At 46.5% G+C, this 24,921-nt stretch overlaps 1 long non-coding RNA gene across 1 annotated transcript in view; it reads left to right on the top strand.

Moving 5' to 3' along the window:
- Nucleotides 1-1,345: 1,345 nt before the first annotated feature.
- LOC146835251 (uncharacterized) overlaps nucleotides 1,346-24,921 on the top strand; it is a 35,986-nt gene continuing 12,410 nt past the window's right edge. Inside the window, exon 1 of the long non-coding RNA XR_014960399.1 lies at nucleotides 1,346-1,482. This is a non-coding gene — a long non-coding RNA (uncharacterized LOC146835251). The remainder of the gene's footprint in view (nucleotides 1,483-24,921) is intronic.

Raw genomic sequence — 24,921 nt, forward strand, 5'->3', positions numbered from 1 at the left:
ACAATGCCAATAGCTCCAGCTCCAACAAATGCGAGACCTACTGCATTTCCAATGCTTGTTGTTTATGATACAGGCCAACGGGTAGGGACAAAAGCGAGGTTTTTCGCGGTTCACTTTAGCAGGTTCATTAGAGGGACGTTGGTTGTGCTTTGCAGGATAGTGTGCGCCAGGCCTTATTGACCCTGCAGGAGGCGGGCAGGACTCACTCGTTGTCGGAGAGGGTCCTGCACCATGTAGGTCTCCCCAAGTAGAGCGGCCTAAGCGGAGGTTGGCGAGGGGTGGCGGCGGTCATTATGGCTTGCTTGTCCCCCTCTATTAAGCAGCAGCAAAGCAGGTTAAGTGTCAGGAATGGCGCAGCGGGCAGTGTGACGGGCTAGCTGTCTCAGGCTGTGGGGCTGCACCGTGCAGCATTACGCAGGAGGGAGTGGGAAACTGTGTGCGACACCACCAGTGCGTTTTGCGCACGCGGTTGCTGAGAGAACAAAGGTTACTGAATTTAAAAATGCAACGGGAGGTCCGCTGGAGTAGATGCAGGCCTTTTCACGGCTGCTCTGTTACAGCGTGTGCAGATCTCTTGAGTTCACGCAGGAAGGTCCTGTTGAATAATGAGGGGAGGGAGCAGAGTGATGCCAGGTGGCGAGTAAAGGATCAGAAAGCTGTCCTGACGGCAGAGGGAGGGGATTAGGGTCAGGCCATGGAGTGAGAAGACAGAGTTTTCAGCGGGGGGCACAAAGAAGCGGACTGGAGGTCTCAGGGAATGTTTCCTATAGCTGCCAAGGTTTCAGATTGCTATGTGTGACATTTTCATGATTTCAGTGTAATTATGAGTGACATTTCAACGATTATTAGTGACACTTTCTCACGACGAAAATCAAGCAATGAAGATGAGGAAAACATATAAATATCAGAAATTACACCCATTTGAGCAAGGAGAAACTGGACTAAGATCTTAAAACTGCTCCAAAGGTCTAGAAGTGGAAGGGCACTAACTGTAGACAGACTGCGTGACTGCAGTTCTCAGTAACAGAGGGCAAGCCGGTACTCATTCATTGGGTGTATTGTCTGCTTTTTAGGTCTTGCCTAGGCAGCGCATGCGCTGTCTCGTCGAGAGATGCTGTATACACTATACGATGTTTGTAACCGCCTCTTTTTTTCCCGGACTTTCCATTCATTAGTTCGTGTGTCACTTAAACCATCTTGACTTGTGGTTGGTGAAATGTGTTATAAGTCCCTACTTTTGGAGACTTGTTCACGCCTAGAGCTATTGACCCCTTTACTCGTATTACTTCATTGTTTGAAAAGATACGGTGGTGTCCTTGGACTTTTTTTCTGGCTTTGATTCGGTTGGTTTCCGAAGGCAATGCATTTCGTGTTTTTTTTTGAGGCACGTTGTTTGCTTTCCACTTTCCTTATGGATTTCGTTATCGATGGGATTGAAGTTCAGCTGTGATCTCTGTTTACTATAATGTAAATTCTGCGAAGGTATTTACGTTTGGCTGCGATCTCCGTGTACATTTTTGTGTAATTCAATGCAAACCGAGCACGCATTTTTGTAATGGGATTTGGTCTGGGTTTTTTTATCGAAGGGATCTACATTTAGTTGCGAGGTCTGTTTACTTTAAAGCAACACCAGCTAAGAGATTAATGTTTGGCTACGATCTTTGTTTACTTTAATGAAAACCGAGTGCGCATTTTTGTGATTCATTTTGTTTGATTCATTATCGCACGTATTCATGTTCGGCTGCGTTCTCGTGTTAATTTAATGCAAATCGAGCTAATGTATTTTAGTTCGGGTGCGATTTCTGTGTACTTTGAGGCAAATTGAGTGCGCATTTTTTTTAATGATTCTGTTTATTTCATTCCCAAAGGTATTTACGTTCGGCTGTTATTTGTTTGGGTGAACTTTTTTTGCGTTCGCATTTTGCTATGAATTCTGATTGCTTCATTATCTAAAGGATTTACGTTGCTCTGCGATCTTTGTGTGCTTAATGGAAATCGAGCAAATGTATTTAAGTTTAGCTAGGATCTCTGTGTAATATACTGCAAATTTAGTGCGCCTTACAAACACTTTGTAAGCTATTAAGTCATGTTCACGCAATGTGTATGATGGTTTTGTGTGGCCTCTGTTTAGTCTACTGACTACATTTACTTTTCACTTTTCGTTTGGCTGCCATTTATGTTTACTTAAAGGCAAAGCGGGCGTATATTACAAACACTTAGGGAATTATTAAGTTATGTGCACACAATGTGTATAACGAACACTTTGTTAATAATTAAGTTGTGTGCACACAATGTGTATAACTAATAGTTTGGGAACTAATAAATCATGTGAGCGCAATGTGTATAATGATTTTGTGCCGTATTTTGGGATTTTTTGATAGTACATTTGTACGTGGAGAAGTATACCGTCCACAAATAGTCCGCTTTTTTAGGGGGGTGATAGAAAAACGTAATGTTATTATAAAGGAGGATTTACTGTTTTGTTTGTTTTTATGGTGGTAATGCGATTTTTTTTTTTACTTTTTAAGTGAGCCCCGGCATCAGATGTTGTACAAATTAAGGCATTGTTGTGAAAGGCAATGTCTGCATACGTTCATTTAGCTTTTAGTTGACTAATTGTTGCAGAGCAGCTAAACGGGTATAGTACGTGGGGGTGTTTTATGCTTACAAATAGGAAAGTTTTCGTGGGACTCATTGTACGAAGTAATGTTTGGTTTTGATGCAAAGAGATTTAAAATGATATTTTCCAAAGGGTGATTTAAATGATTGCTTCCTTTCGCGCTCGTAATGTGTGTTTTTTTATAGTTATTGTGGGCCTTGGTATTTAGTGTTTTACATATTAAGGCCTCAGTGTGCTCGGCCTTGCTCCATGGTGTAATTACGTAGTATTTAAATGAAGCTTTTACTTGCATAGTTGTTGCAGAGCAGATAATCAGGGACAGTATATGGGTTTGTGGGGAAAATATATGTTAAGAAATAGAAAGAAATGATGTTATAACAAAGAAGGATTGGATGTGTTGAAGTTAAATGCTTACACATAGGCCGCTTTGTTTTTGGTGTGTATGGTAGGAAGTAATGTGTGGTCTTTCTGCTAATACATTTAAATAAGTTAGTGCAAAGGAGGATTTAAAACATACTTTGCTTTTTAGGTCTCGCCTGACCAGCGCTTTAGCGCTGGCTCTGGCGAGACTTATAGTAAGCGCGTTTTGGAAGTGCAAACAGTGGCTTTGCAGGCCTCCAACTACAGTGCATGTGACCCGTCCGGGCGCGCGCACCATTTGGAGTCCTGCAACCACTTGTTTGCTTTCACTATTCATCGCACCATTTGGCAGCCTGCGTGCCCGCCCCCACTCCCCCTCCCACTCCGTCAGCTTCAGTGCGCGCTTGTTTTCTTTGATCCCTATCTCATGCCAGCCTTCCCTGTTTGCTCGATCCTTATTCAATTCATGGTTTCCTCCCTAGAATTCTTTCTTTCCTGCCTCATCGTCGTCATCTCTCCCATTGCAGCCCCCCCACATCTTTTTACCTCAGTCTACCACGCTCATACGCACTTCACTGCATTACCCCAATTATGTTTATTTTCTACTTCTATCTTCCCTCTGTCCTCTCTAAATTTCTTCCCTTCTGGTGTATTCACGTTTCTTCCCAATATGTATTTGTGTAGTGGCAAACGAGCCTTGCACCTCTCCCTGCATATCCATGGCGGAGGGTTTCTTATGCAGAGAGAGATGAACCTGAAGCACAGGAGTACATGAGGGCAGCACAAGGGTAGATGCTACTCTTATTCTTGTGCCGGTCTGCACACTCGACTAGTGTTCCTTCCCTGCTCACTGCTTGAATGCACACATAGGAGGTGCACTGAAAGGGTTCTCTCTCCTATGAACGCAGTCTTCTGTTCTTTAAAGACATTTGATAACATGACTCCAGCTCTGAGGGAACTCCAGTAGCTCTGCATTCAAGCCAGAAATACATTCAGAATCGGATGCCTGACCCACAGAGGGAACCCTCCAAGCCCCCTCCATACCTTGCAACGCGCCTCAGCATCTCTAATGGAGAGAGGACTGCAGAGCATTGACTCTCTCTTATAGCACGTCTTGTTCTCCACAAACATCCTCTATCTAACACACTCTTCACCCCTCCATCTGACGTCAATGGAACTTCCTAACATTTAGGAAACTTTGAAACATCCACCAATGTCACGTTCACCTTAAATAACCCCCTCCCAACAGCTCTGCTATCCCAACTACAGACAAGAAAAGAAGGGCAGAAACTGAACCCGAGGCCACGTGCTGCTCTGCGCAGGCATCTCAGCCCTCACCTGAAGCATTCGGCCACTATTGGACCTCCAAGCACCCCTCCTCCGCACCCACGTTCTTACCTGCAACGCCCATTATTCGAGTCTCCTCGGAGCCATGCCAATGCACCTCAATACCGGCGTGTAACAGCTCCTCCTGGTACCAAACTGGACTACAACGCGCTGTAACCGCAAAGATGCTCTGCTGAAGCCGGCGAGGAGTTCAAATCCCAGCTCGGCCAGTGATGACCTGAGCATGATAGCGCCCATTACTGGCAGTGCATAGAAACCTCCAAAGAGCCTTTTCTAAGCTTTCTACGAAAAGCAAGTTATTAAACACGTCTGCCAACGCACCTCGGCTTTGAGCTAGAGTACACTGCTATTCCATCAGCAACACACATCTCTGTACCAATGCACCCACACCTCTCCATTTAAAGTGCAGCCTGCTTCTGCAGTACAGTAGCACGTACAGAACGCAATACACTTCAGTGTTGCACTTCTAAACCCATACTAATCACCTGCAGAGACTCGGCTTTAATTCTGCCAATGTCTCTTAATACCGATCTACAGCTCTCCCGGATGTGCCATTCTTGAGAGGCACAGAGCACGTGCACTTCAGCCACGTGCACCTCCCAGTATTCCAAAACTGAAACCCAAAGCTGTGCCAATCTACTTTTCTCCAGGTCTTTTGCACTACCTCGTATTCAAGCACTGAAACTGAATTACAACTCTGCCATTCTAGTACTCGGATAAACACCCCCACAGCTCTGCCAGTGCACCTCTCTCCTGACCGGCTGTACCCACAGATATTCCAGTACCCGGATAAACACCCCCACAGCTCTGCCAGTGCACCTCTCTCCTGACCGGCTGTACCTACTGAAATTCTAGTGCTCGGATAAATACCTCCGCAGCTCTGCCAGTGCACCTCTCTCCTGACCGGCTGTACCTACAGATATTCCAGTACTCGGATAAACACCTCCACAGCTCTGCCAGAGCACCTCTCTCCTGACCGGCTGTACCTACAGATATTCCAGTACTCGGATAAACACCTCCTCAGCTCTGCCAGTGCACCTCTCTCCTGATCGGCTGTACACACAGATATTCTAGTACTTGGACGACACCCCCACAGCTCTGCCAGTGCACCTCTCTCCTGACCGGCTGTACCCACAGATATTCCAGTACCCGGATAAACACCCCCACAGCTCTGCCAGTGCACCTCTCTCCTGACCGGCTGTACCTACAGATATTCCAGTACTCGGATAAACACCTCCTCAGCTCTGCCAGTGCACCTCTCTCCTGATCGGCTGTACACACAGATATTCTAGTACTTGGACGACACCCCCACAGCTCTGCCAGTGCACCTCTCTCCTGACCGGCTGTACCCACAGATATTCCAGTACCCGGATAAACACCCCCACAGCTCTGCCAGTGCACCTCTCTCCTGACCGGCTGTACCTACTGAAATTCTAGTGCTCAGATAAACACCTCCTCAGCTCTGCCAGAGCACCTCTCTCCTGATCGGCTGTACACACAGATATTCTAGTACTCGGACAAACACCCCCACAGCCCTGCCAGTGCACCTCTCTCCTGGTCGGATGTACCTACTGATATTATAGTACTCGGATAAACACCCCCACAGCTCTGCCAGTGCACCTCTCTCCTGACCGACTGTACCTACTGAAATTCTAGTGCTCGGATAAACACCTCCGCAGCTCTGCCAGTGCACCCCTCTCCTGGTCGGCTGTACCTACTGATATTCTAGTACTCGGATAAACACCCCCACAGCTCTGCCAGTGCACCTCTCTCCTGACCGGCTGTACCTACTGATATTCTAGTACTCGGATAAACACCTCCACAGCTCTGCCAGTGCACCTCTCTCCTGACCGGCTGTACACACAGATATTCTAGTACCCGGATAAACACCTCCGCAGCTCTGCCAGAGCACCTCTCTCCTGATCGGCTGTACACACAGATATTCTAGTACTCTGACAAACACTTCCACAGCTCTGCCAGTGCACCTCTCTCCTGACGGCTGTACACACAGATATTCGAGTACTCGGACAAACACCCCCACAGCTCTGCCAGTGCACCCCTCTCCTGATCGGCTGCCTGCACAGATATTCTAGTGCTCGGATAATCACCTCCACAGCTCTGCCAGAGCACCTCTCTCCAGATCGTCTGTACACACAGATATTCTAGTACTCAGATAAACACCTCCACAGCTCTGCCAGAGCACCTCTCTCCGGATCGTCTGTACACACAGATATTCTAGTACTCAGATAAACACCTCCACAGCTCTGCCAGAGCACCTCTCTCCTGATCGGCTGCATACACAGATATTCTAGTACTCTGACAAACACTTCCACAGCTCTGCCAGTGCACCTCTCTCCTGGTCGGCTGTACCTACTGATATTCTAGTACTCGTATAAACACTCCCACAGCTCTGCCAGTGCACCCCTCTCCTGATCGGCTGCCTGCACAGATATTCTAGTGCTCGGATAATCACCTCCACAGCTCTGCCAGAGCACCTCTCTCCGGATCGTCTGTACACACAGATATTCTAGTACTCAGATAAACACCTCCACAGCTCTGCCAGAGCACCTCTCTCCTGACCGGCTGTACACACAGATATTCTAGTACTCAGATAAACACCTCCACAGCTCTGCCAGAGCACCTCTCTCCTGATCGGCTGCATACACAGATATTCTAGTACTCTGACAAACACTTCCACAGCTCTGCCAGTGCACCTCTCTCCTGGTCGGCTGTACCTACTGATATTCTAGTACTCGGATAAACACCCCCACAGCTCTGCCAGTGCACCCCTCTCCTGATCGGCTGCCTGCACAGATATTCAGTGCTCGGATAATCACCTCCACAGCTCTGCCAGAGCACCTCTCTCCGGATCGTCTGTACACACAGATATTCTAGTACTCGGACAAACACCTCCACAGCTCTGCCAGAGCACCTCTCTCCTGACTGGCTGTACCTACAGATATTCTATTATTCGGATAAACACCTCCGCAGCTCTGCCAGTGCACCCCTCTCCTGACCGGCTGTACACGCAGATATTCTAGTACTCGTATAAACACTCCCACAGGTCTGCCAGTGCACCACTCTCCTCATCGGCTGCACATAGATATTCTGGTACTTGTATAAACACGTACACAACTCCGCGATCGCATCCTACCCTCGACATGCTGCACCTCTCGGTGCACAAGGGTTGAGGGCACCACTGCATAAATGAACCTCTATTCTGAACAGCAGGTGGGGTGTATTTTACATCATAGTCGTACAGCCAAAGCGGGGTTACAGTCAGGCGCGCAACACCCATTGAACTCAAAGGGCTTCAGCCCCCCCCTCCCCCTGTCGTGTGTGGCAGCCCGGGATGAGACCGCTTCCCGGGCAGACACAAAGCCGCGCCCGAGCACTTCACAGGTCTTTAAAAGACCATTTGTATGTAAATGAGGCCTCGCTGTTGTTTCCCCCCTTCTAAGAGCCCCTGCAGCTCCACTCTGCCTAGATTCAGCCCCCCCACCCCCGAAATCAGCGCCACTCTGCCTACTGTTTAAAGATTCAGCCCCCCCCCCCCCGAAATTTTTGCTTAGCCCCCCTCCCCCCCGAAATTTGGCTCTAGTTGCGCCTCTGGTTACAGTTAACGGGTGTTAGGTAAGAAATTACTTTTAAAAGCCACCAAGCGGCTACTTTTGCAGCAAGTACTTGGTTCAAACACAAGTAACTGCTATAGAAGAGTGGAGCAAAGGAGAATTAGTGTAGCACAAATCACAGTTAAAGATACTGAAAACTAAACATGTATATATCAACGCCTGCTCAGGAACATTAACTTTAAACAAAATATTTCAGAATAGACAGTAATTAGGTAAGTGGACTATGAACATAAGAAATCCCATTAAGGGCAATGCAGAGCTGCCACCTTACCGAAAACCATAAACTACGCGCCCATCCCACACTTCATCCATCACACTCCTAAGCATTGCGTCCCATTAACCTAATATCTGCACCTCGGTAGTCACCGCGCACCACATGGAAAAACTTCACACATAGGATTAAAACAAAGACCACATCCTTCCAAGCACACCCTACGCCAGTGATCTTTAAACTGGGCCTCAAGTGAATCCGGGTCAGGCTCTTGCCAAAAGAAGCATTATGCTGAGAACAGTGCTTTGTTTTCAGCTGAAAAAGATGAGCGACAGTTAGTTGCCCTGTAATGGGACATTGCTAACATCTTTTGACATTTATTTCCAGGCTGGGAGAAGGTGTCAAAAAGGAAGAGACTCCAAATATTCTTCAAACCCTCCACCCCCATTTCTAATAATCGCACTGTGGATACTTTTACACGTTAGTAAGGCCTGCTTGACAAGAATAGTATGTTTGGCAATCATGTATTTGATTGGAATTTTAAAACTGCATCAGAACTTAACTGCAATGTTTAAATAAGTCTAGTTATATTTAAACATTGCCAGTTTATTAGAATAATTGTGAACATTTTTGAGGGGGACTTTGATGATTTTTTCCCCCCACAGGAGTGGCATGGCATTGAAAAGTTTGAAGATCATTGCCTTACGTGGTGTAACATGCTACCCATGAAGACAAGCTCTTCAGCGGGTTGTGAGCGCTATATCTTACAATACAACATATTATATAATACATACAACTATGTCTAGTCTGTTCTAACTGTTTTCTGTTCCATGGCACTGTTTCTTACTGTTTAGCATTTTTATCTTCCTATTTATCTGTAAAGTGCGCTTACATCTTCCTAGTAAAGTGGCTAAAGAAAGCTGCAAATAACTAAGTTAGTTTGTATCTAAACTTTGCAACCCTTACATCATTTAGATGTTGTAGTTTGTTGGAATACTCCTCTCAAAGCGTGAGGATATACATTCATCTAACCCACACAACCAGAGACAGCACTAGAACACCACTTGTGTGTGCAGAAGAGGCAGAGTTGACAAGAGCATATTTTCAGAGGTACTAAGATATTCCCTGTGCAACTGATTTAACAGGATGCTGTGTATAATAGGAACAAAACGTACACCGTAAACTAGGAGTTTGCAAAATGAAGTAAAAAAATAACTAACTGTATTTAAGTGGCTAGGGCCAACAATACAAGGCACTTTTAAATATACAATTACTGTGCAACCAGGACCGAGGAACGGGCTAGCTGTGGATGTTGAGGAAGAAACGAGAACCAAACAAAAGAAACAAGCATTTGCAATGCAATAGGTCTCGCAGTTGTTAAGAGTTTGAGCTATTGGCACTGTAAATGGCAATGCCTTTTATTTATGTGTGGGTTTTTAAAACATAAATAAAAGGCATTGTCATTTACAATGCCAATAGCTCAAACTCGTATAAATGCGAGACCTATTGCATTGCAAATGCTTGTTTTTTTTTTTTAGCAACTAAGAGTGAAAACAACAGATGTTGCCTTGCTCAAGCGATAAACATCTTGCGGGTTTTAGGAATACTGTTTGGGTTTCTTTCTAAGTCTTTTTTAGGTCTCACCTACGCAGCGCGCATGCGCTGCGTAGGCAAAAGACCTTTAGCAATCGCTTCGGCTTTTCAGCCAAAAACGTGCACGCGTTCCATTGCCTTCAATGGCAACGAGTGCACAACATTTTTTGGAAGCGAGTAAGGCTTCCTAGGAGGGTTCTCCCCTTGAAATCTATGGGGAAACATTCTGCTTATTTGGAGGTGGAAGATAAGCGGTGACACTTCCCAGTATGCACTTTGAATGCACAGAACATATACAATAATAGTTTGTAGAATTAACTTAATTGTGCAACTGTACATTTCTTTTTATTTTATTTACCTCAAAAATATGTTTTTAGTTGAAGGATCCCCTTGCCTTTCCTCGTGAAAAAATGTGTGTATACATCACTTTCTCCACAACTATTGCCAGGGCTTCAAGTGGGATGAAAAAACTCGGGGGTCTCTCAAAGAGGCGTGGCAGATGTACTGAGGTTCCGTGCGAGACGGAACGACACTCTTTGGGTGTTGTCGAATATGGATGAGTTTGGTGTCTACGAACCGCAAATGACGAGTTTAGTGGGTGTACGCGTTTTCGCTACGCAACCACGTATGGTTCGTCTCATTTTTGGGTTTGTCCATCCGAACCCTCGGGTTCCATTTTAGATGTGGCATCCATTTTGTTTCTTGCCCTCAAGTAGCCAGCGAACGGACCTTGTCCGCTCTGTGACCCTGGGATACCCAAGCTTACACGAAGGACACGTGTTTCTTTGAGGGTGACTTTTATGATAGGGGAAATGACACGGCGAAGGCAGATGGCCCCGCTCGAGGCTCATCTTACCGTGCTGGTCTATTGTTTCAGTCGTGCATGCATTGGGCACGAGGTCTTTGATCCTGTAATCAAGTTTCCGTTATTACTCCCAACACTCTTTTCCAATCTGTCGTGCATCCTTGTTCTTTCTTTGCATCTGTTTCTGTCCCTTCTCTTAATGTGTTTACAGTCAGAATGGAATGTGTTTAACTGTGGGGATGATATGTTTTTACAGTTGGGAACCGGCAATGCTGCTGTAATTATGTTCCGGCCTCCTGAAACATGAACGCGACTCTTTTGAAGTTTATTGTGGGAACTGAGTTGTAACCTTTGTTTGCCATGTTGTGCAATGGCAAAAACGTGTATAAAAGGAGCGATCCACTTTTGCAATTCGAAGCAGTCTCCGAGAACCTACACGTTGTGTACTTCTTGTGATTTCTGTATCCCTGCAGTAAATAAACGCTGATCTTTGACGTCGCTGGAAGTGTCCTGTGTCTCTGTGCTTTGTACGCCAGAACAGGTAACCCACGAAGGTTTCAGGTGTTGTCCCCTGGCACCGCTGGGTCTTAACCCCTTCCATGCTGCGCAGATTCCGCCGCTGTGCTGACGGAATCTTGCGCGGGCGTGGTCATGACGGAACGGTTCCGTCATGAGCACAGCTCAACCGTGGCTCATGACGGAACCGTTCCGTCATGAGCACCGAAGGGGTTAGAATAACCCAGTCCTTCAGTTGGCGCCCAACGTAGGGCGACATCAGCGGTACCAGTCCAAAGCCCGACGATCGTGAGGAACTTCGTGTGAAATCTCCGAGGGAAGGTGCACCCCGCTTCATCGATCCAGTTGTCGAAATAAGTGGCCCGAAGTCTTTTCCCGCGAAGATCCCCGCCTCCTGACGGCTGCGACGGACTGATGCCCTGACTGTCGACCTGTTTTGGCGCCTGGCGTAGTCCTTTGTACGGCGAGACGATAGACGGGCCTTCCTGGTGACGCCATTGCTCTTTCAGTTAAGTATTTGTGGGTCGCTCCCAGAGTTACTTTGTTGTTTGCATGGTTCCATTGCATTTTTGGTTCTTAGTTGTTGGTTCTTAGTTGTTGGGTTTTATTTGACGATTGAAATTGCCAAAAACCGAGGGTCTTGCATTTTTGTGCGAGGACATCTTAATTCGATAGCCCTTGAAGTTTGTAAACTCGGTTAGTGTGCACGATGCCTGGCCGTAGTACTTTGTTTGGTTTCCTTAAATGTTGCAGAACGGATTCCCGGCTGGAGGATTCATGCCCGATACCTCCGGTTGGAACTCCAATTTATGAGCTCTATAGTCGCCATGGCGTAGGTCCTATCGTATATAATGAATATTGGGTTCGTTACACTAAAAATGATGGCGTTCTTAGTTGGCCATCACATGGTAGTTTCGAAACTGCCGTCTTAGATAATCTTGAAGCTAAACTGTTTAAAAAGAAGGCTAGGCCAGCCATGTTTGATTCCTTCCGGTTATGGCGCAAAGAGGCCAAGCAGAAAGAAATCAAACAGATTAAGAAAAATAAGAGAGAAGGTGTTATTACGGTGATGCGAAATGCAGAACAGTATCAGCGAGACAAAGATGAGAAGGAGCAGGAAGTCAGTGCTCGACTTCATCATATGGCGGTGGACAAATGTTATCCGGTGTTACCGTCTAATTCGGATAAGACGGGAGAGGAAGTGATAGAAGATTCGCATCTATTGAAATCACGACCTCCCTATGCTCCAGATACTGTGGGTCCTATGATTCTTCCTATTCCTCAACCTGCTGTTCTGGCGGCTGCCGGTCAGCCCGTCGTTCCTCCTGCTCTCCCGAATCCTCTTGTGCCGCAAATTGTTCATCCTCCTTTACCGGCTTTTCTTCCTACTGCTCCTTTGCCAGTCCCTCCTCAGCCTGTCGTTCCCGCTACTCCTGCTACCCCGTCCACTTCTACTGTCTCTACTCCTACTGTTGTTGCTCCTGTACCTCCTTCTTCTTCTCCTTCTGTTCGTAGCCGTCTCTTTAATGCTGTTGCTACTCTTTTTTCTCCGCTTTTTGGGCCAATACTCGGATCGACTCTTTATGATGTTGCTCAGAGGCGCAGTCAGATTCCTGATGGTAGGGAACGTGAGTCGTTGGTAAAAATGGCGCGTAAATGGATTCGCCATCCTGTGAAGTACACTTCGCGTATAGTGTTTGAGACCTTTTCCCAGTTTAATGCGCCCACACAACGATTCGTGTTTGAGGAAATGTGTAAATCTTTGAGGGAAGAGTGGGATAATGATGCGGTCGATGATGTACCATCCGAGGTTTCTGAGCTCCAGAATCAATTCACGACTGGTGTGATTGTAGGTGATAATGTTCGATGTGCTCTAGAACGCCTGTTATCTTTTCGATGTACAGTGCAACCTCGAGCATTATTTAAGGACGAGACTGCAGAGTGGATGGCAAAACCTGGTCAGTATCCTATCCGGGAAGTTCCCCCAGTATGGATGCCAGGTGATCCTAATGCTAATCCTGCTGTCCCAGGACGTTTTCAGAGAGTTTGGACACACCTCCCTTGGAAGCGATCGGAAGTTTTGCAGGTGAAGCATACTTTGCCCGATCCCCGTAAAAATCCTGCAGGTTATTATAAGGAGTTGTCCCAACTAGTGGATGCTACCGTTATGAATCTTGCCGATATTGACATGTTGTTTGGTAATGTAGTGCCTCAGCCGATTTGGGCGAAAATCCGTCATGAGAATCACGCGGCTGAGTTAGGCGGTGACTGGGCTGCTCTTGCGGCGGCAGACGCCCAGCAAGTTGGTGGGGCTAAACCCGAACAGCTTATTGTGGATTTGCCCCAGAGGATAATTACCCTTATGAAAACACTTATGCCAGCAATACGCGTTAATTGGGACAAGTTGTCCGCGTGCAAACAAAAGAGGGATGAGAGTGTCTCCGATTTCTTTACGAGATTTGAGGAGGCGTTTGTTGATCATAGTGGTCAGGACATGAGCTCGGAGGGTGGTCAGTGGTTGTTCGTTGATAAATTCGTATCGAACTTGTTGCCTGAACTCAGCAACAAGCTGAAGAATTCTGAGAGTTCGTGGGCTGTTTCTACCACTGCTCAGATATTAGCCACGGCCCAATACTACGAAAACAGAGAGAAGGAAGAAAGCGAACGCGCGGATAAGAAAACGAAGGATCTTAAAACTAAGGTCTTATTGCAGCAAGCGTATCCTCCGCGCTCGAATTACAATGACTCGCAACAGCCAAATCGATCACAATCGCAGTTTTCTAGATTACGGGTGCGTAATGACTCTTCCGCACCTCGCTTTGTGTTGGGGTATAATCAATGTGCATATTGTCGAGGAGAGGGCCATTTGAAGTTTAATTGTCCAGTTCTATGTGATAGGAACAATGGTGTTTCGGCTCGAGGAGGTCGTAGTGGTCCTCAACAGGCTTCACGGGGTAGAGGTCGCGGCGTTACTCAGAACCAGGCCGAGCGTCTTGCCACTTCGTCAGACTCGCAGAATTGTTTCGATCGACGCGATCTCTCGTCTGGTAGATCTGCACAGTATCATGTGGATGACTATTATGTCGAGCATGATGTTGATGCGGACGGTATCTACTAGGACAGCCGTAGACAGAGGAAGGGAGAAGTATCAGTTCCGGTCGATCAGAGAGGGCCTTATGTCGCAGTTGCCACATTGGGCGTAGTTGAGCCTTTTCTGTTGGACACTGGTGCAGCGAAAAGTTCCATCATGCATTCGAAACTCCCTGGCCCGCCTTTGTCTGGCTTGACGAATGTTTCCGTTGGATTCTCTGGCGCCCCCGTTAGCAATCCAGTTTCTAGCCCCTTGACCCTTACGATTGGGGCTCATGAGTTAGAAGCTCCTTTGATTTTGACTACTGGTTGTGGTGAGAATCTTTTGGGCTTGGATTTGTTGAAACGGTTACATGCGACTTTGTACTGCTCTCCTACGGGAGTGGAGCTTACATTGGGTCGGAGAGTGATCTCCCCTATGTATTTGTCGATCGATAAGCTCCCACCGGAATTGAGTTCTCTTCCGGCTTCTTTGTGGGCGACAGGTCCCAATGATGTGGGCCTGCTGGATATACCATCTTATGTTGTTCAATTGAAATTCAACGCGCGATTGCCGCGCATACCCCAGTATCGTATCTCCCTTGATGGTGAACGAGCACTATTAGCGATCATTTACGATTTGATCGATAAAGATGTCATTGAGGAAACACGAGGTAACGTGTGCAATAGTCCTGTGTAGCCTATTTTGAAGCGAACTGATCCCTCCAAGGCTCCTGTGTACCGTCTAGTTATTGACTTAAGGGAGGTAAATAAAATTGTTGTCCCACAGTTTCCCGTGGTACCCGACATTACAGCTTTGCTGACTCTGATTCCAGCCTCTGCATCATGGTTCTCGGTAATCGATCTGAAGAATGCGTTCTTTAGCATTCCGATTGCTGAGGAAAGCAGGGATTTGTTCGGTTTCTCATTAGGTGGTCGTAGCTTCCGGTTCAAATGCGCACCTCAGGGCTACTGTGAGAGTCCATCAATCTACAGCCAAGCTCTTAAGAGTCAACTTGATGCGTTCGTGCTGCCAACTGGTGCGGCCTTGATTCAGTACGTTGACGATCTGTTGGTAGCTGCAGACACTGAACAGATTTGCAAGACTGCTACAGTGTCACTGTTACAGCATCTTTGTGACTTACATCACAAAGTGTCACCTTCTAAACTGCAATATTGTTGTCAAGAAGTAACCTATCTCGGTCACTTATTGTCAAAGGTGGGAAGAAGGTTGACTCCTGAAAGAATTGCAGCAACTGCTCGAATGACTGTGCCAACAACTCAGAGAGATGTGCGTGCCTTTCTAGGTATCACGTCATACTGCAGACAGTGGATTCCAAATTTTTCACTGTTAGCGAAGCCATTGATAGCTCTCACGTGCAAGGACGTTTCGACTCCTTTGCCATGGACGGAAGAATGTCAGAAAAGTTTTTCTGAACTTCGTGATGCGTTGTGTTCGGCTCCTGTGTTAGGTACTCCTGATTACAGCAAGCCATTTACACTATACGTCCACGAGAGGGAAGGTTGTGCGTTGAGTGTTTTAACGCAACAATTTGGTGGCAAGCAGCGTCCGTGTGCATATTTTTCCTCGACCTTAGACCCGGTAGCTAGAGCGTTGCCGAGTTGCTTGAGGGCGACGGCGGCAGCTGCGGCGTCTATTCGACAATCCGCAGGTTTGGTCATGGATAATATGCTCATGGTGATGGTTCCGCATGCAGTTGACACTCTCCTGAATCGGACAAAAACTCAACATCTGACGAGTGCAAGGTTGTCTGGGTATGAGCTGACCCTTTTGGCAAGTCATATACAGATCAAGCGTTGTAATGTACTGAATCCGGCGACATTGTTGCCGACTAATATGGAATCAGATGATGTACCACCACATGATTGTTATTTACGAACTGAGGAAGAAACAAAGGGTCGTGTGGACCTGAAAAACACCCCATTGACAGATCCCGATGGCACTTTGTATGTTGATGGTTCCTGTTTCAAATTGCCGAATGGCGATGTGACGACTGCGTACGCTGTAGTGACGTTGAGCACGGTTGTGGAAACTGCGAGATTGAATCAGAATTCAGCGCAAGCGGCAGAGTTGATTCCATTGACAAGAGCATGTGTTTTGTCTAAGGGAAAGCGAGTGAATGTGTTTACCGACAGTCAGTATGCATTCGGCGTTGCGCACAGTTTTGGACGACTGTGGAGAGAAAGAGGATTTATGACATCGCATGGTACGAAGATCCAACACGGGCAGCTCGTGAATGATCTTTTGGATGCACTTACATTGCCTAAACAGGTGGCGATCGTTAAATGTAGTGCACATCGGAAAGTGACGGATGATGTTGGTCGTGGTAATGCATTTGCGGATGAGATTGCTAAGGAAACGGCTAAGAATCTTGCAACTCGAATGTATGTGACAAGTTCAACGAGATGGTCGACGGAAACTGGTATGTGTGAAGACACTGTTGAGAGTGTGAAAGCAATTCAGAACGAGGACACTGAAGCTGAGAAGACCAAGTGGAAAGAAAGCACGGGAAAGTTGGATATGCATGGATGTTGGGTTGACTTGACGGAACGTCAGAGGTGGATGTTACCGGATGCGTACGTATTAGCTGTTGTGACGATGGCTCATGGGTTGTCACATATTAGTGCAAAAGGGATATGCAAGTTCTTGTCCCCTGTATGGAAGAATGATGGTATTACTAAATGTGCTGAGAGAGTGGTTAAGAATTGCATGGTGTGTTTGATGCATAATCCTGGCAAGGGCACCCCCACTCCACCTGGTCATTTTGCTCCCCCTGTTTGTCCCTTTGAGGTTATCCAACTGGACTTTATCCATATGGAGAGATGCAATAATCTGAAGTATGTTTTAGTTGTGGTTTGTGCGTTCTCCAGATGGATCGAGGCCTATCCTCTTAAGGATAACACTGCCCTGTCCACAGCAAAAATCCTACTGAAGGAATACTTTCCTCGGTATGGAATGCCACGGATTGTGTGGTCAGATAATGGAAGTGAGTTTGTGGGAAGTGTGATGCAGAGTGTATGTAAGGGCCTTGGAATTCGGCAGAAATTCCATAGCGCTAATCATCCTCAGGCAGCGGGTTTAGTTGAAGGGTACAATGGTACCCTGAAGCTGAAACTTGCAAAGATACAAGCTACGACTGGTCTATCATGGCCTGATGCCTTGCCTCTGGCTCTCCTATCAACCAGAGCGACTGTACACTCTCGAGTAGGGCTCAGCCCATATGAGATTGTGTTTGGCCGCCCTGCGAACATTTGGGGAGTCCAGAGACCTAAGGCCTTTGATAGTCTTGAGTATCCAATGCTAATTGATTATCTTCATGATTTGACCACTAAACTAAGGTTAATCCACCAACAGGTCTTTGAAGCTCTACCGGCGCAGACAGAGGGTCCTGGACATCAGCTCCGGCCAGGCGATTGGGTCGTTACCCGAAATTTTGGTCGAAAACGTAACTTGGAGCCAAGATTCGCGGGACCCTTTCAAGTTTTATTAACAACGAGGACTGCAGTTCGATTGGAAGGCAGGAAGAACTGGGTTCACGCCGGCCACACGAAAAAAGTACCGATCCCCTCACCAACAGATGGTTGGGTGAGAACTGGGATTGCGGCAACGGAAACTGAGACCCCTTTAAGCTTTGTGCCGTTTAGTGATGCTCAACCTGTAGGAGACAATTTGTCGCTGCCAGACACACTTGTGGAGTCATCAGTCGCAGAGAGCTCAAGGTCTGAATCATCATCCACTCCACCGAACACTGTTTTACCAGCTGAACAATTGTTTGTAGAGCAGACTCGACCTGGAAGAAATCGATACTTTCTTCGTCCACGTAGCAAAGACTAATAAAATTTAGTTTTATATTTTTTCTTTACTGGTGCTACGGACATTATGAACGATTACATCCTTTCTTTTTGAGTTTTTTATGTGCTTTTCACTGCTAAGAGATTTGTATTAAAACTGAACGTTTTGAGAAAACCTATCATCCGGGTTACCGTAGGGCCGTGCGGGTACTCCTTTCTGTTTAGCAGGTTTCTGACACTAGGTCGGTTACTTTTGTCGATCCCTGGGAACTCCTGGGAATTGATAATCGCTACTCAGAACGAAGTGCGTCAAGTACGTCACGGACGGTTTGTAGAGGATGGCATTCTCTAAGCTGTTGGAAGTAGAAAGGATGTCGGCGCAAAGATCAAAATTGCATAAGATTGTACGAACAAAATGTTTTCTGTTTCAGGTATTCCTACTGTTTCTGACTGTGTCTATGTTATTGGTGGGCGGAGTGTATTTTGGAATACAGTTGTTATTACCTTCTGTTTCACCTACTCTTTCTCCTAAACTAAGCTCCATCACCACTGTTTCCCCACATTCTTTTCATCCCCTGCCTCAACACGAACAGGTTAGACGTGCGGAATTTATGAATAACTCCTTCGTTCAACTCCTACATCAGCATCAGTTGGTGATGAATACTACCAACTGTTGGGTGTGTGGGTTAATGCCACATACCATGGATAGGGGTATTCCGTATCTGGTTCTTCCTCATAGCTCCCAAGGGTCAGCTCGAGCATTCCAAACTATGTTTCGTAGTGCACTAGATTCCTACCCCAGTCGAGAGCCACGCTCTGCAAACTTTGGTCCTGGTCCGTACCACAAGCCTTTGGCGATAGCGATAGCGATTGCGGATTTAGATAGAGATGTTTTTGATGCATCGCTTATCCCAGATGAAGAGGTGCAAGCCTATAAGGATCTGAGTGAGGCTGAGTATAGTACGTCAGTGGGTGATAGACAGCTCAAGAGTTCGTCCCCAATATGGATTGTACCACACCTTGGTAATTTCTGCTTGAAAGGTTTGGGTCGAAATCCGAGAGCACAACTTGGGAACAGTGCTTGTACTGACACGTATGTCCTACCGATGCTCTCTTCCCCTGTTTTTCTGACTGCTAAGGGCACTTATTTCGTATGTTATGAACGTGCATATACATGGTTACCCCGTGATTTCTCGGGTACCTGTTATATTGCGAATCTTTTACCACCGACTTTTACAGTTGCCTCAGACTATCACAAGACTAGAATTGTGAGAGGCGTTATTAGCAAAGAGGATACTGCCGGTCAAGAAGCAGGAGACCTCTTTAAGGGTTTCTTGCCGTTTTGGGGACCTATGGTTAATAGTAGGAACCTAAGACAGTTGACCCGTGTAGTCGAGTCGACTGCTAACATTACTGCGAGTGCCCTTGGTAATTTAACAGCTGAACTTCAGGCGGATAGACTCATGACGTTGCAGAACCGTATGGTTCTAGACGTTGTTCTCGCAGATAGAGGTGGTGTGTGTAAAGTTATCCATTCGAGTTGTTGCATTTTCATTCCTGACAACGCTCCAACTGTCTACCAAGCCATCTCGAAGTTGCACAAGATTTCCGAGTCCATACACGTGGACGAAGGTAATTGGACACTTCTAGGATGGTTTTGGGGCTTGATATCCACTTGGGGTTGGAAAATTCTGATGATCGTAGGGGTTGTTGTAACGTTTCTGTTCACGTGTTGTCTTTGTGTACAGTGTGGTCCTGCCTTATGTGGCCTATGTGCTACAACGTGTATAAGACGGCCATCTGTTACCAAGGAGACATTGATGGATAGAATGATGTTCCAGCAGCAGCTGAACGATCTGATGAATATTGAAATTGATTCCGATCTTGACTAGTGCTTGCCTACATGAGGGCAAAAGGAGCGTCTGAGGTTCCGTGCGAGACGGAACGACACTCTTTGGGTGTTGTCGAATATGGATGAGTTTGGTGTCTACGAACCGCAAATGACGAGTTTAGTGGGTGTACGCGTTTTCGCTACGCAACCACGTATGGTTCGTCTCATTTTTGGGTTTGTCCATCCGAACCCTCGGGTTCCATTTTAGATGCGGCATTCATTTTGTTTCTTGCCCTCAAGTAGCCAGCGAACGGACCTTGTCCGCTCTGTGACCCTGGGATACCCAAGCTTACACGAAGGACACGTGTTTCTTTGAGGGTGACTTTTATGATAGGGGAAATGACACGGCGAAGGCAGATGGCCCCGCTCGAGGCTCATCTTACCGTGCTGGTCTATTGTTTCAGTCGTGCATGCATTGGGCACGAGGTCTTTGATCCTGTAATCAAGTTTCCGTTATTACTCCCAACACTCTTTTCCAATCTGTCGTGCATCCTTGTTCTTTCTTTGCATCTGTTTCTGTCCCTTCTCTTAATGTGTTTACAGTCAGAATGGAATGTGTTTAACTGTGGGGATGATATGTTTTTACAGTTGGGAACCGGCAATGCTGCTGTAATTATGTTCCGGCCTCCATGAACGCGACTCTTTTGAAGTTTATTGTGGGAACTGAGTTGTAACCTTTGTTTGCCATGTTGTGCAATGGCAAAAACGTGTATAAAAGGAGCGATCCACTTTTGCAATTCGAAGCAGTCTCCGAGAACCTACACGTTGTGGACTTCTTGTGATTTCTGTATCCCTGCAGTAAATAAACGCTGATCTTTGACGTCGCTGGAAGTGTCCCGTGTCTCTGTGCTTTGTACGCCAGAACAGGTAACCCACGAAGGTTTCAGGTGTTGTCCCCTGGCACCGCTGGGTCTTAGAATAACCCAGTCCTTCAGTACTTAAGGGCGTGGCTTAAATGCACATAAGTTAAAAATGTGTGCATAGCATAGTGTGTCACCCGACTGGTATTTTGCTTTTTCTGTCATTGCATTCAGATGTATAATACAACAAGCAACATTATACCTACAACAAGCCAGGACTATTGGCTTTGCCAATGGTTGTCAGTTGCATGAAATAAATAAGCAACAACTTTGTTTTTTTGTATATAATATTGAAAATGCTTCAATTCTGAAACGATTTGTGAAACTGTGAAAGAACTAAAACGAGTCTCTTTGAAGTTACATCAAAGGCAGTGAAGGGTGGTATTGCTGCAGAGTTAAGTTTTTATTTTTTCCATGAGGGTGAGGGCAAAAATGGAGAGCCCAATAGGGTCCCGTCTCAGCACCTGCTTTTAAGAACTTCCGGTGCTGATGTTAAAAGCAAAACGACAATCGTGAACATTGCCTGCGCCATCTTGTCTGGTGGAAATTTTTATGTGCACATAAGCTGCAGTCATTTTAATCTATCACAGCCATTTTGTACTCTCTTGGTCACCTTTATTTCACCCTGCCCTTACTAGCATCCCTCTGACCCTCTGACCGACCTGGTATGTGTGCTGGGGGCTATAAACTCTATTGCCACAACAAACCTCAGCGCCACTTGCTACCACAAACTCGTTTTTCCTCTCATCTCTGTTTACAGGCAAACCTTTGGACACTCTACCCCTCACAGCACCTAGTTACACAAACAGGTTCCAAACACCAAAAAGACTCTTGCAACATGATTTATTGCACTGCAAACAGCAAGACGTGTTTTTACCAACAATGGGACCTGTTTTTATCAACAGAACGGACTCTTAGATCTGGCCGGTCTCACATGTTTTAGACCCTGAAGCAAGGTCCAGCTGCAAGATAAGATTGTTTGTTTGACCTGGGTGGGAAGAGAATTACTGTTGGGCTTGTGTGACAACCTGCCTGGGGCGGGGACTCCAAGCTTGTGTAACCATGTTGATGAACCAAATGCATTGTGTCAAACCTGTATAAAAGGAAGAGCTAAGGAGTTATCAGCAGAACACCTCCCTCAGACATCCCGGTGTCTGCAGTTGACGTGATCTCCTCATGAGAAGTAAACCTTTTTCTTGTCTTCCAGTTTACAGCGCTTCTCTCATTATTTTGATAGCGAACCCAAAGTGAATTAGAGGTGAAACCCTGTACCAGGCAGCATTGAGGGTCTTAGAAGACTCTCTGCCTTTCACACTGAGCACCGGCAGGACCCGGCCCACTTAAAGCCCTGCTCATTGCACACCCTCTACCTATTGAAGGTAGGTGTAAGCTTAGAAGCACGAAACGTGAAGAAACTCAATGGCACCTTTTGTGAATGTGCATATAGCTACACCGTTGTGAGTGCACCCACCTTGGCATTGCCACTTCCATTGACACACCCATGAGAACACTGGTTTTCCTCACCACACTCCTATTTATCACTGATGAAACTCTGTAACGCTTAGAAGTCATTCCACAGAAGTAGGTGCTATCTGCCGTGGAAAAAATTCCCAGACCCTGATTTTGTGAATTAGAATCTTTCATAGATGCTATTTTCATGTCTAGGATCATTTACTTAGGTGCACTAAAAGTTTGAAGAATTCGCACCTATTTGATTTAGCACGATAATTATTTTCCTGATCAATGGGTTATGCTTTCCTTGTCACCTCCTCAGAGTTGACAGTTAATGGTTCATTACAAATGAGCATTAAAGGGAAGAAATATTCAAACAGGGCCTGATTTAAAAAAAACTAAAAAAAACAGATAAATCCGCACCAACAGAATGCCATGATGCATGGGTGCAGATTTCTGAAATTTCAGAATTCGCAAAAGTTCCCAAGAGTGTTCATGGAAATCTGCAAAAGTCCCCATGAGTTCTCTTTGAAAATGTTTTTGAGTTCTCACTTGCATTTATGTGAAAGGCCATCTGAGGGCCGTTTTTCATGGAGTACATCCATGCGGGTGAAAACGCCTAAAGGTCTGTGCTATTGCACATATTTTCCCTTTTTAGGTCTCGGCTAGCGAAGGCTGCGCTTGCGCAGTCTCGCTCGCGAGAGATAATGACTTGGAGTAGAGGGGCTTGAACCCGCCCCTCTTCTCCCCTGTTCTCCATTGGCTGGCCTCTTGAATGCTGGCCAGCCATTGGAGAAGAGGTCCGTCACTCCGAACAGGCCCCGTCTTTTTCGGATTCGGGGCGTGTTTTTTTCAACTTTTCTCATTATCTCCTCCAGCCAATGGCAAGAGGAGAGAAAAGGAAAACACGCCCCCGAATCCGAAAACGCCGCTGTGTTTCTCAGAGGCATTTCTGCTTCGCCTCGGAGAAAGGCCGCGGCGTTTTCTCCCCACAGAATGCCGACCCCAGCACTCCCGGTCTTCCAAGCTCTGATAACTTCCTTGCTGATTGAAGGATGTCTTGGATGTATGTAATGCCCTTACACGCTGACTGGAGAGAAAGAGCTGGGCATTAGTGACAGGACGCGCATTTCCTTGTTTTCCACGCATTTTAAAGTTTAGAGTGTTTGAATCCGCCAGACAGCAGATGCGTGTTATTTTAATCTCGCTTCCTCCTCCCCACCCCCAGCGTTGAAACGGCACTGGTCCCTCCTCCTCGTGGTTCGTGTCAGGAAGCCCCAAAGGTGAACTGCTGCTGCCTCAGACACCGAGGGCTACGAGCCTGCGACCCACCGAAGGTGGGAACAGAAACGCAGGCCTCGAAGCTACGGCTGACTGACTGGCAGGAGCTGGAAAAGCCGGACTCTTTGCGTGTGAGAATCGAGGGGCCACAGTACCTTCCATTCGTGCCATTTGCGCCCCGGAATCTCCCAGTAGGTGTTGGGCAGTATAGGTTTGTTAAATTTCACTGCGCTCCATCCCTTTTCCTATAAGGACCCTAAAGTAATGATGCGCACCGAGCAAATGCCAGAAATAGTCCCCTCATGGGCTTTCCAACAAGACATGAACCTCTTCAAAGCCCCTACACCAATCTGTTAATCCAGAGGTATTTCTTTTCCATCTTCCCCCCTGAGAGCCTCCAGAAGGCTCTCAGCCCTGCAGTCTCTCCCAACAAAGAAAGTCACAGGCGGGCTCCAAATTCTGCAAAGGCATTCGAGTTTGAGTAAGACTTTGGCCGCCTTCCAGCCACCGCCCTCCCCTCAGGTGTGTCAGCCCTTCTGGCCAGCTTTGTTCTTTCTAAACTCCCAAACTGTGGAAGGGGTGTGGCGCGGCGCTGCTGAGATCACAAGACCCCATAATAGTGACGTAGCCAGGAGCAGGGGCCCACGCGCCCTTGTCACGGGAGTCAAGAATGGCTCGTGGCCTTGCAGTTTTTCTGCGTATTAGCATTAGTTAATTGCCTATGCATGCTGCTTTTGGAGAACAAGAAAAGTGAATAAACAGATTTTCAACGCAGATAAGCAGGGAAGGCGCATCGCTGTCTTCTGTGTCTATTAAAGGTGAGTTATTTTACTGGTTCGTACGTTAGTATTTTGCCTGCATTCTCGTTACGCTTTATGATTTTCTCTCCCCCCCCCCCCCCCCCTCCGAATCACAGAATGTGAAACCTAGCCTGGATGAGGTACCCTTAAGAGTTCGGGCCTTGTCTTTCCCCAACTCAATTACTGAATGGCTCTACTGTCCCTCCCGAATGGAGGGGCTTCTCCTCTTCTGACCTTCTAGGACATAACGGTCTTTATGTTGTTTATCGAGCCCGAGTTGTCTTTTATTTTTGGCATTTTCCGCCCTGTTTATCCCATTGTATGTGTAAGACTACATGTACCACAATGCAAAGTAAAACCTGGACTATACAATTTAATCCCATATGCAAATGTATAAACACGGAGGCCCAATGACCGAGAGTGATAAATAAATAAAAATATTTTTTATCACTGCTTTCCAGTTTTCTGCTTTTCTTGTCTACAGTTTGAGTATTAGAAAACAATGTTGGCTTTTAAGCGCGACGCCCGCCTTGTTGTGACTGGTATCTTCATGGTTTCGAGATCGCAGTAATTTCGGGCCATGTTGTGGGTTGCCTTTTCTGTGCACGTGAAGTCAGTTTCGTTTGCTTGCATCTTGAGGAACTGGATTTTGTAAATGTAAACTGTGCTTT

Source organism: Triturus cristatus, chromosome 4_2 (genome assembly GCF_964204655.1).
Source record: "Triturus cristatus chromosome 4_2, aTriCri1.1, whole genome shotgun sequence".
Lineage (NCBI taxonomy): Eukaryota > Metazoa > Chordata > Amphibia > Caudata > Salamandridae > Triturus > Triturus cristatus.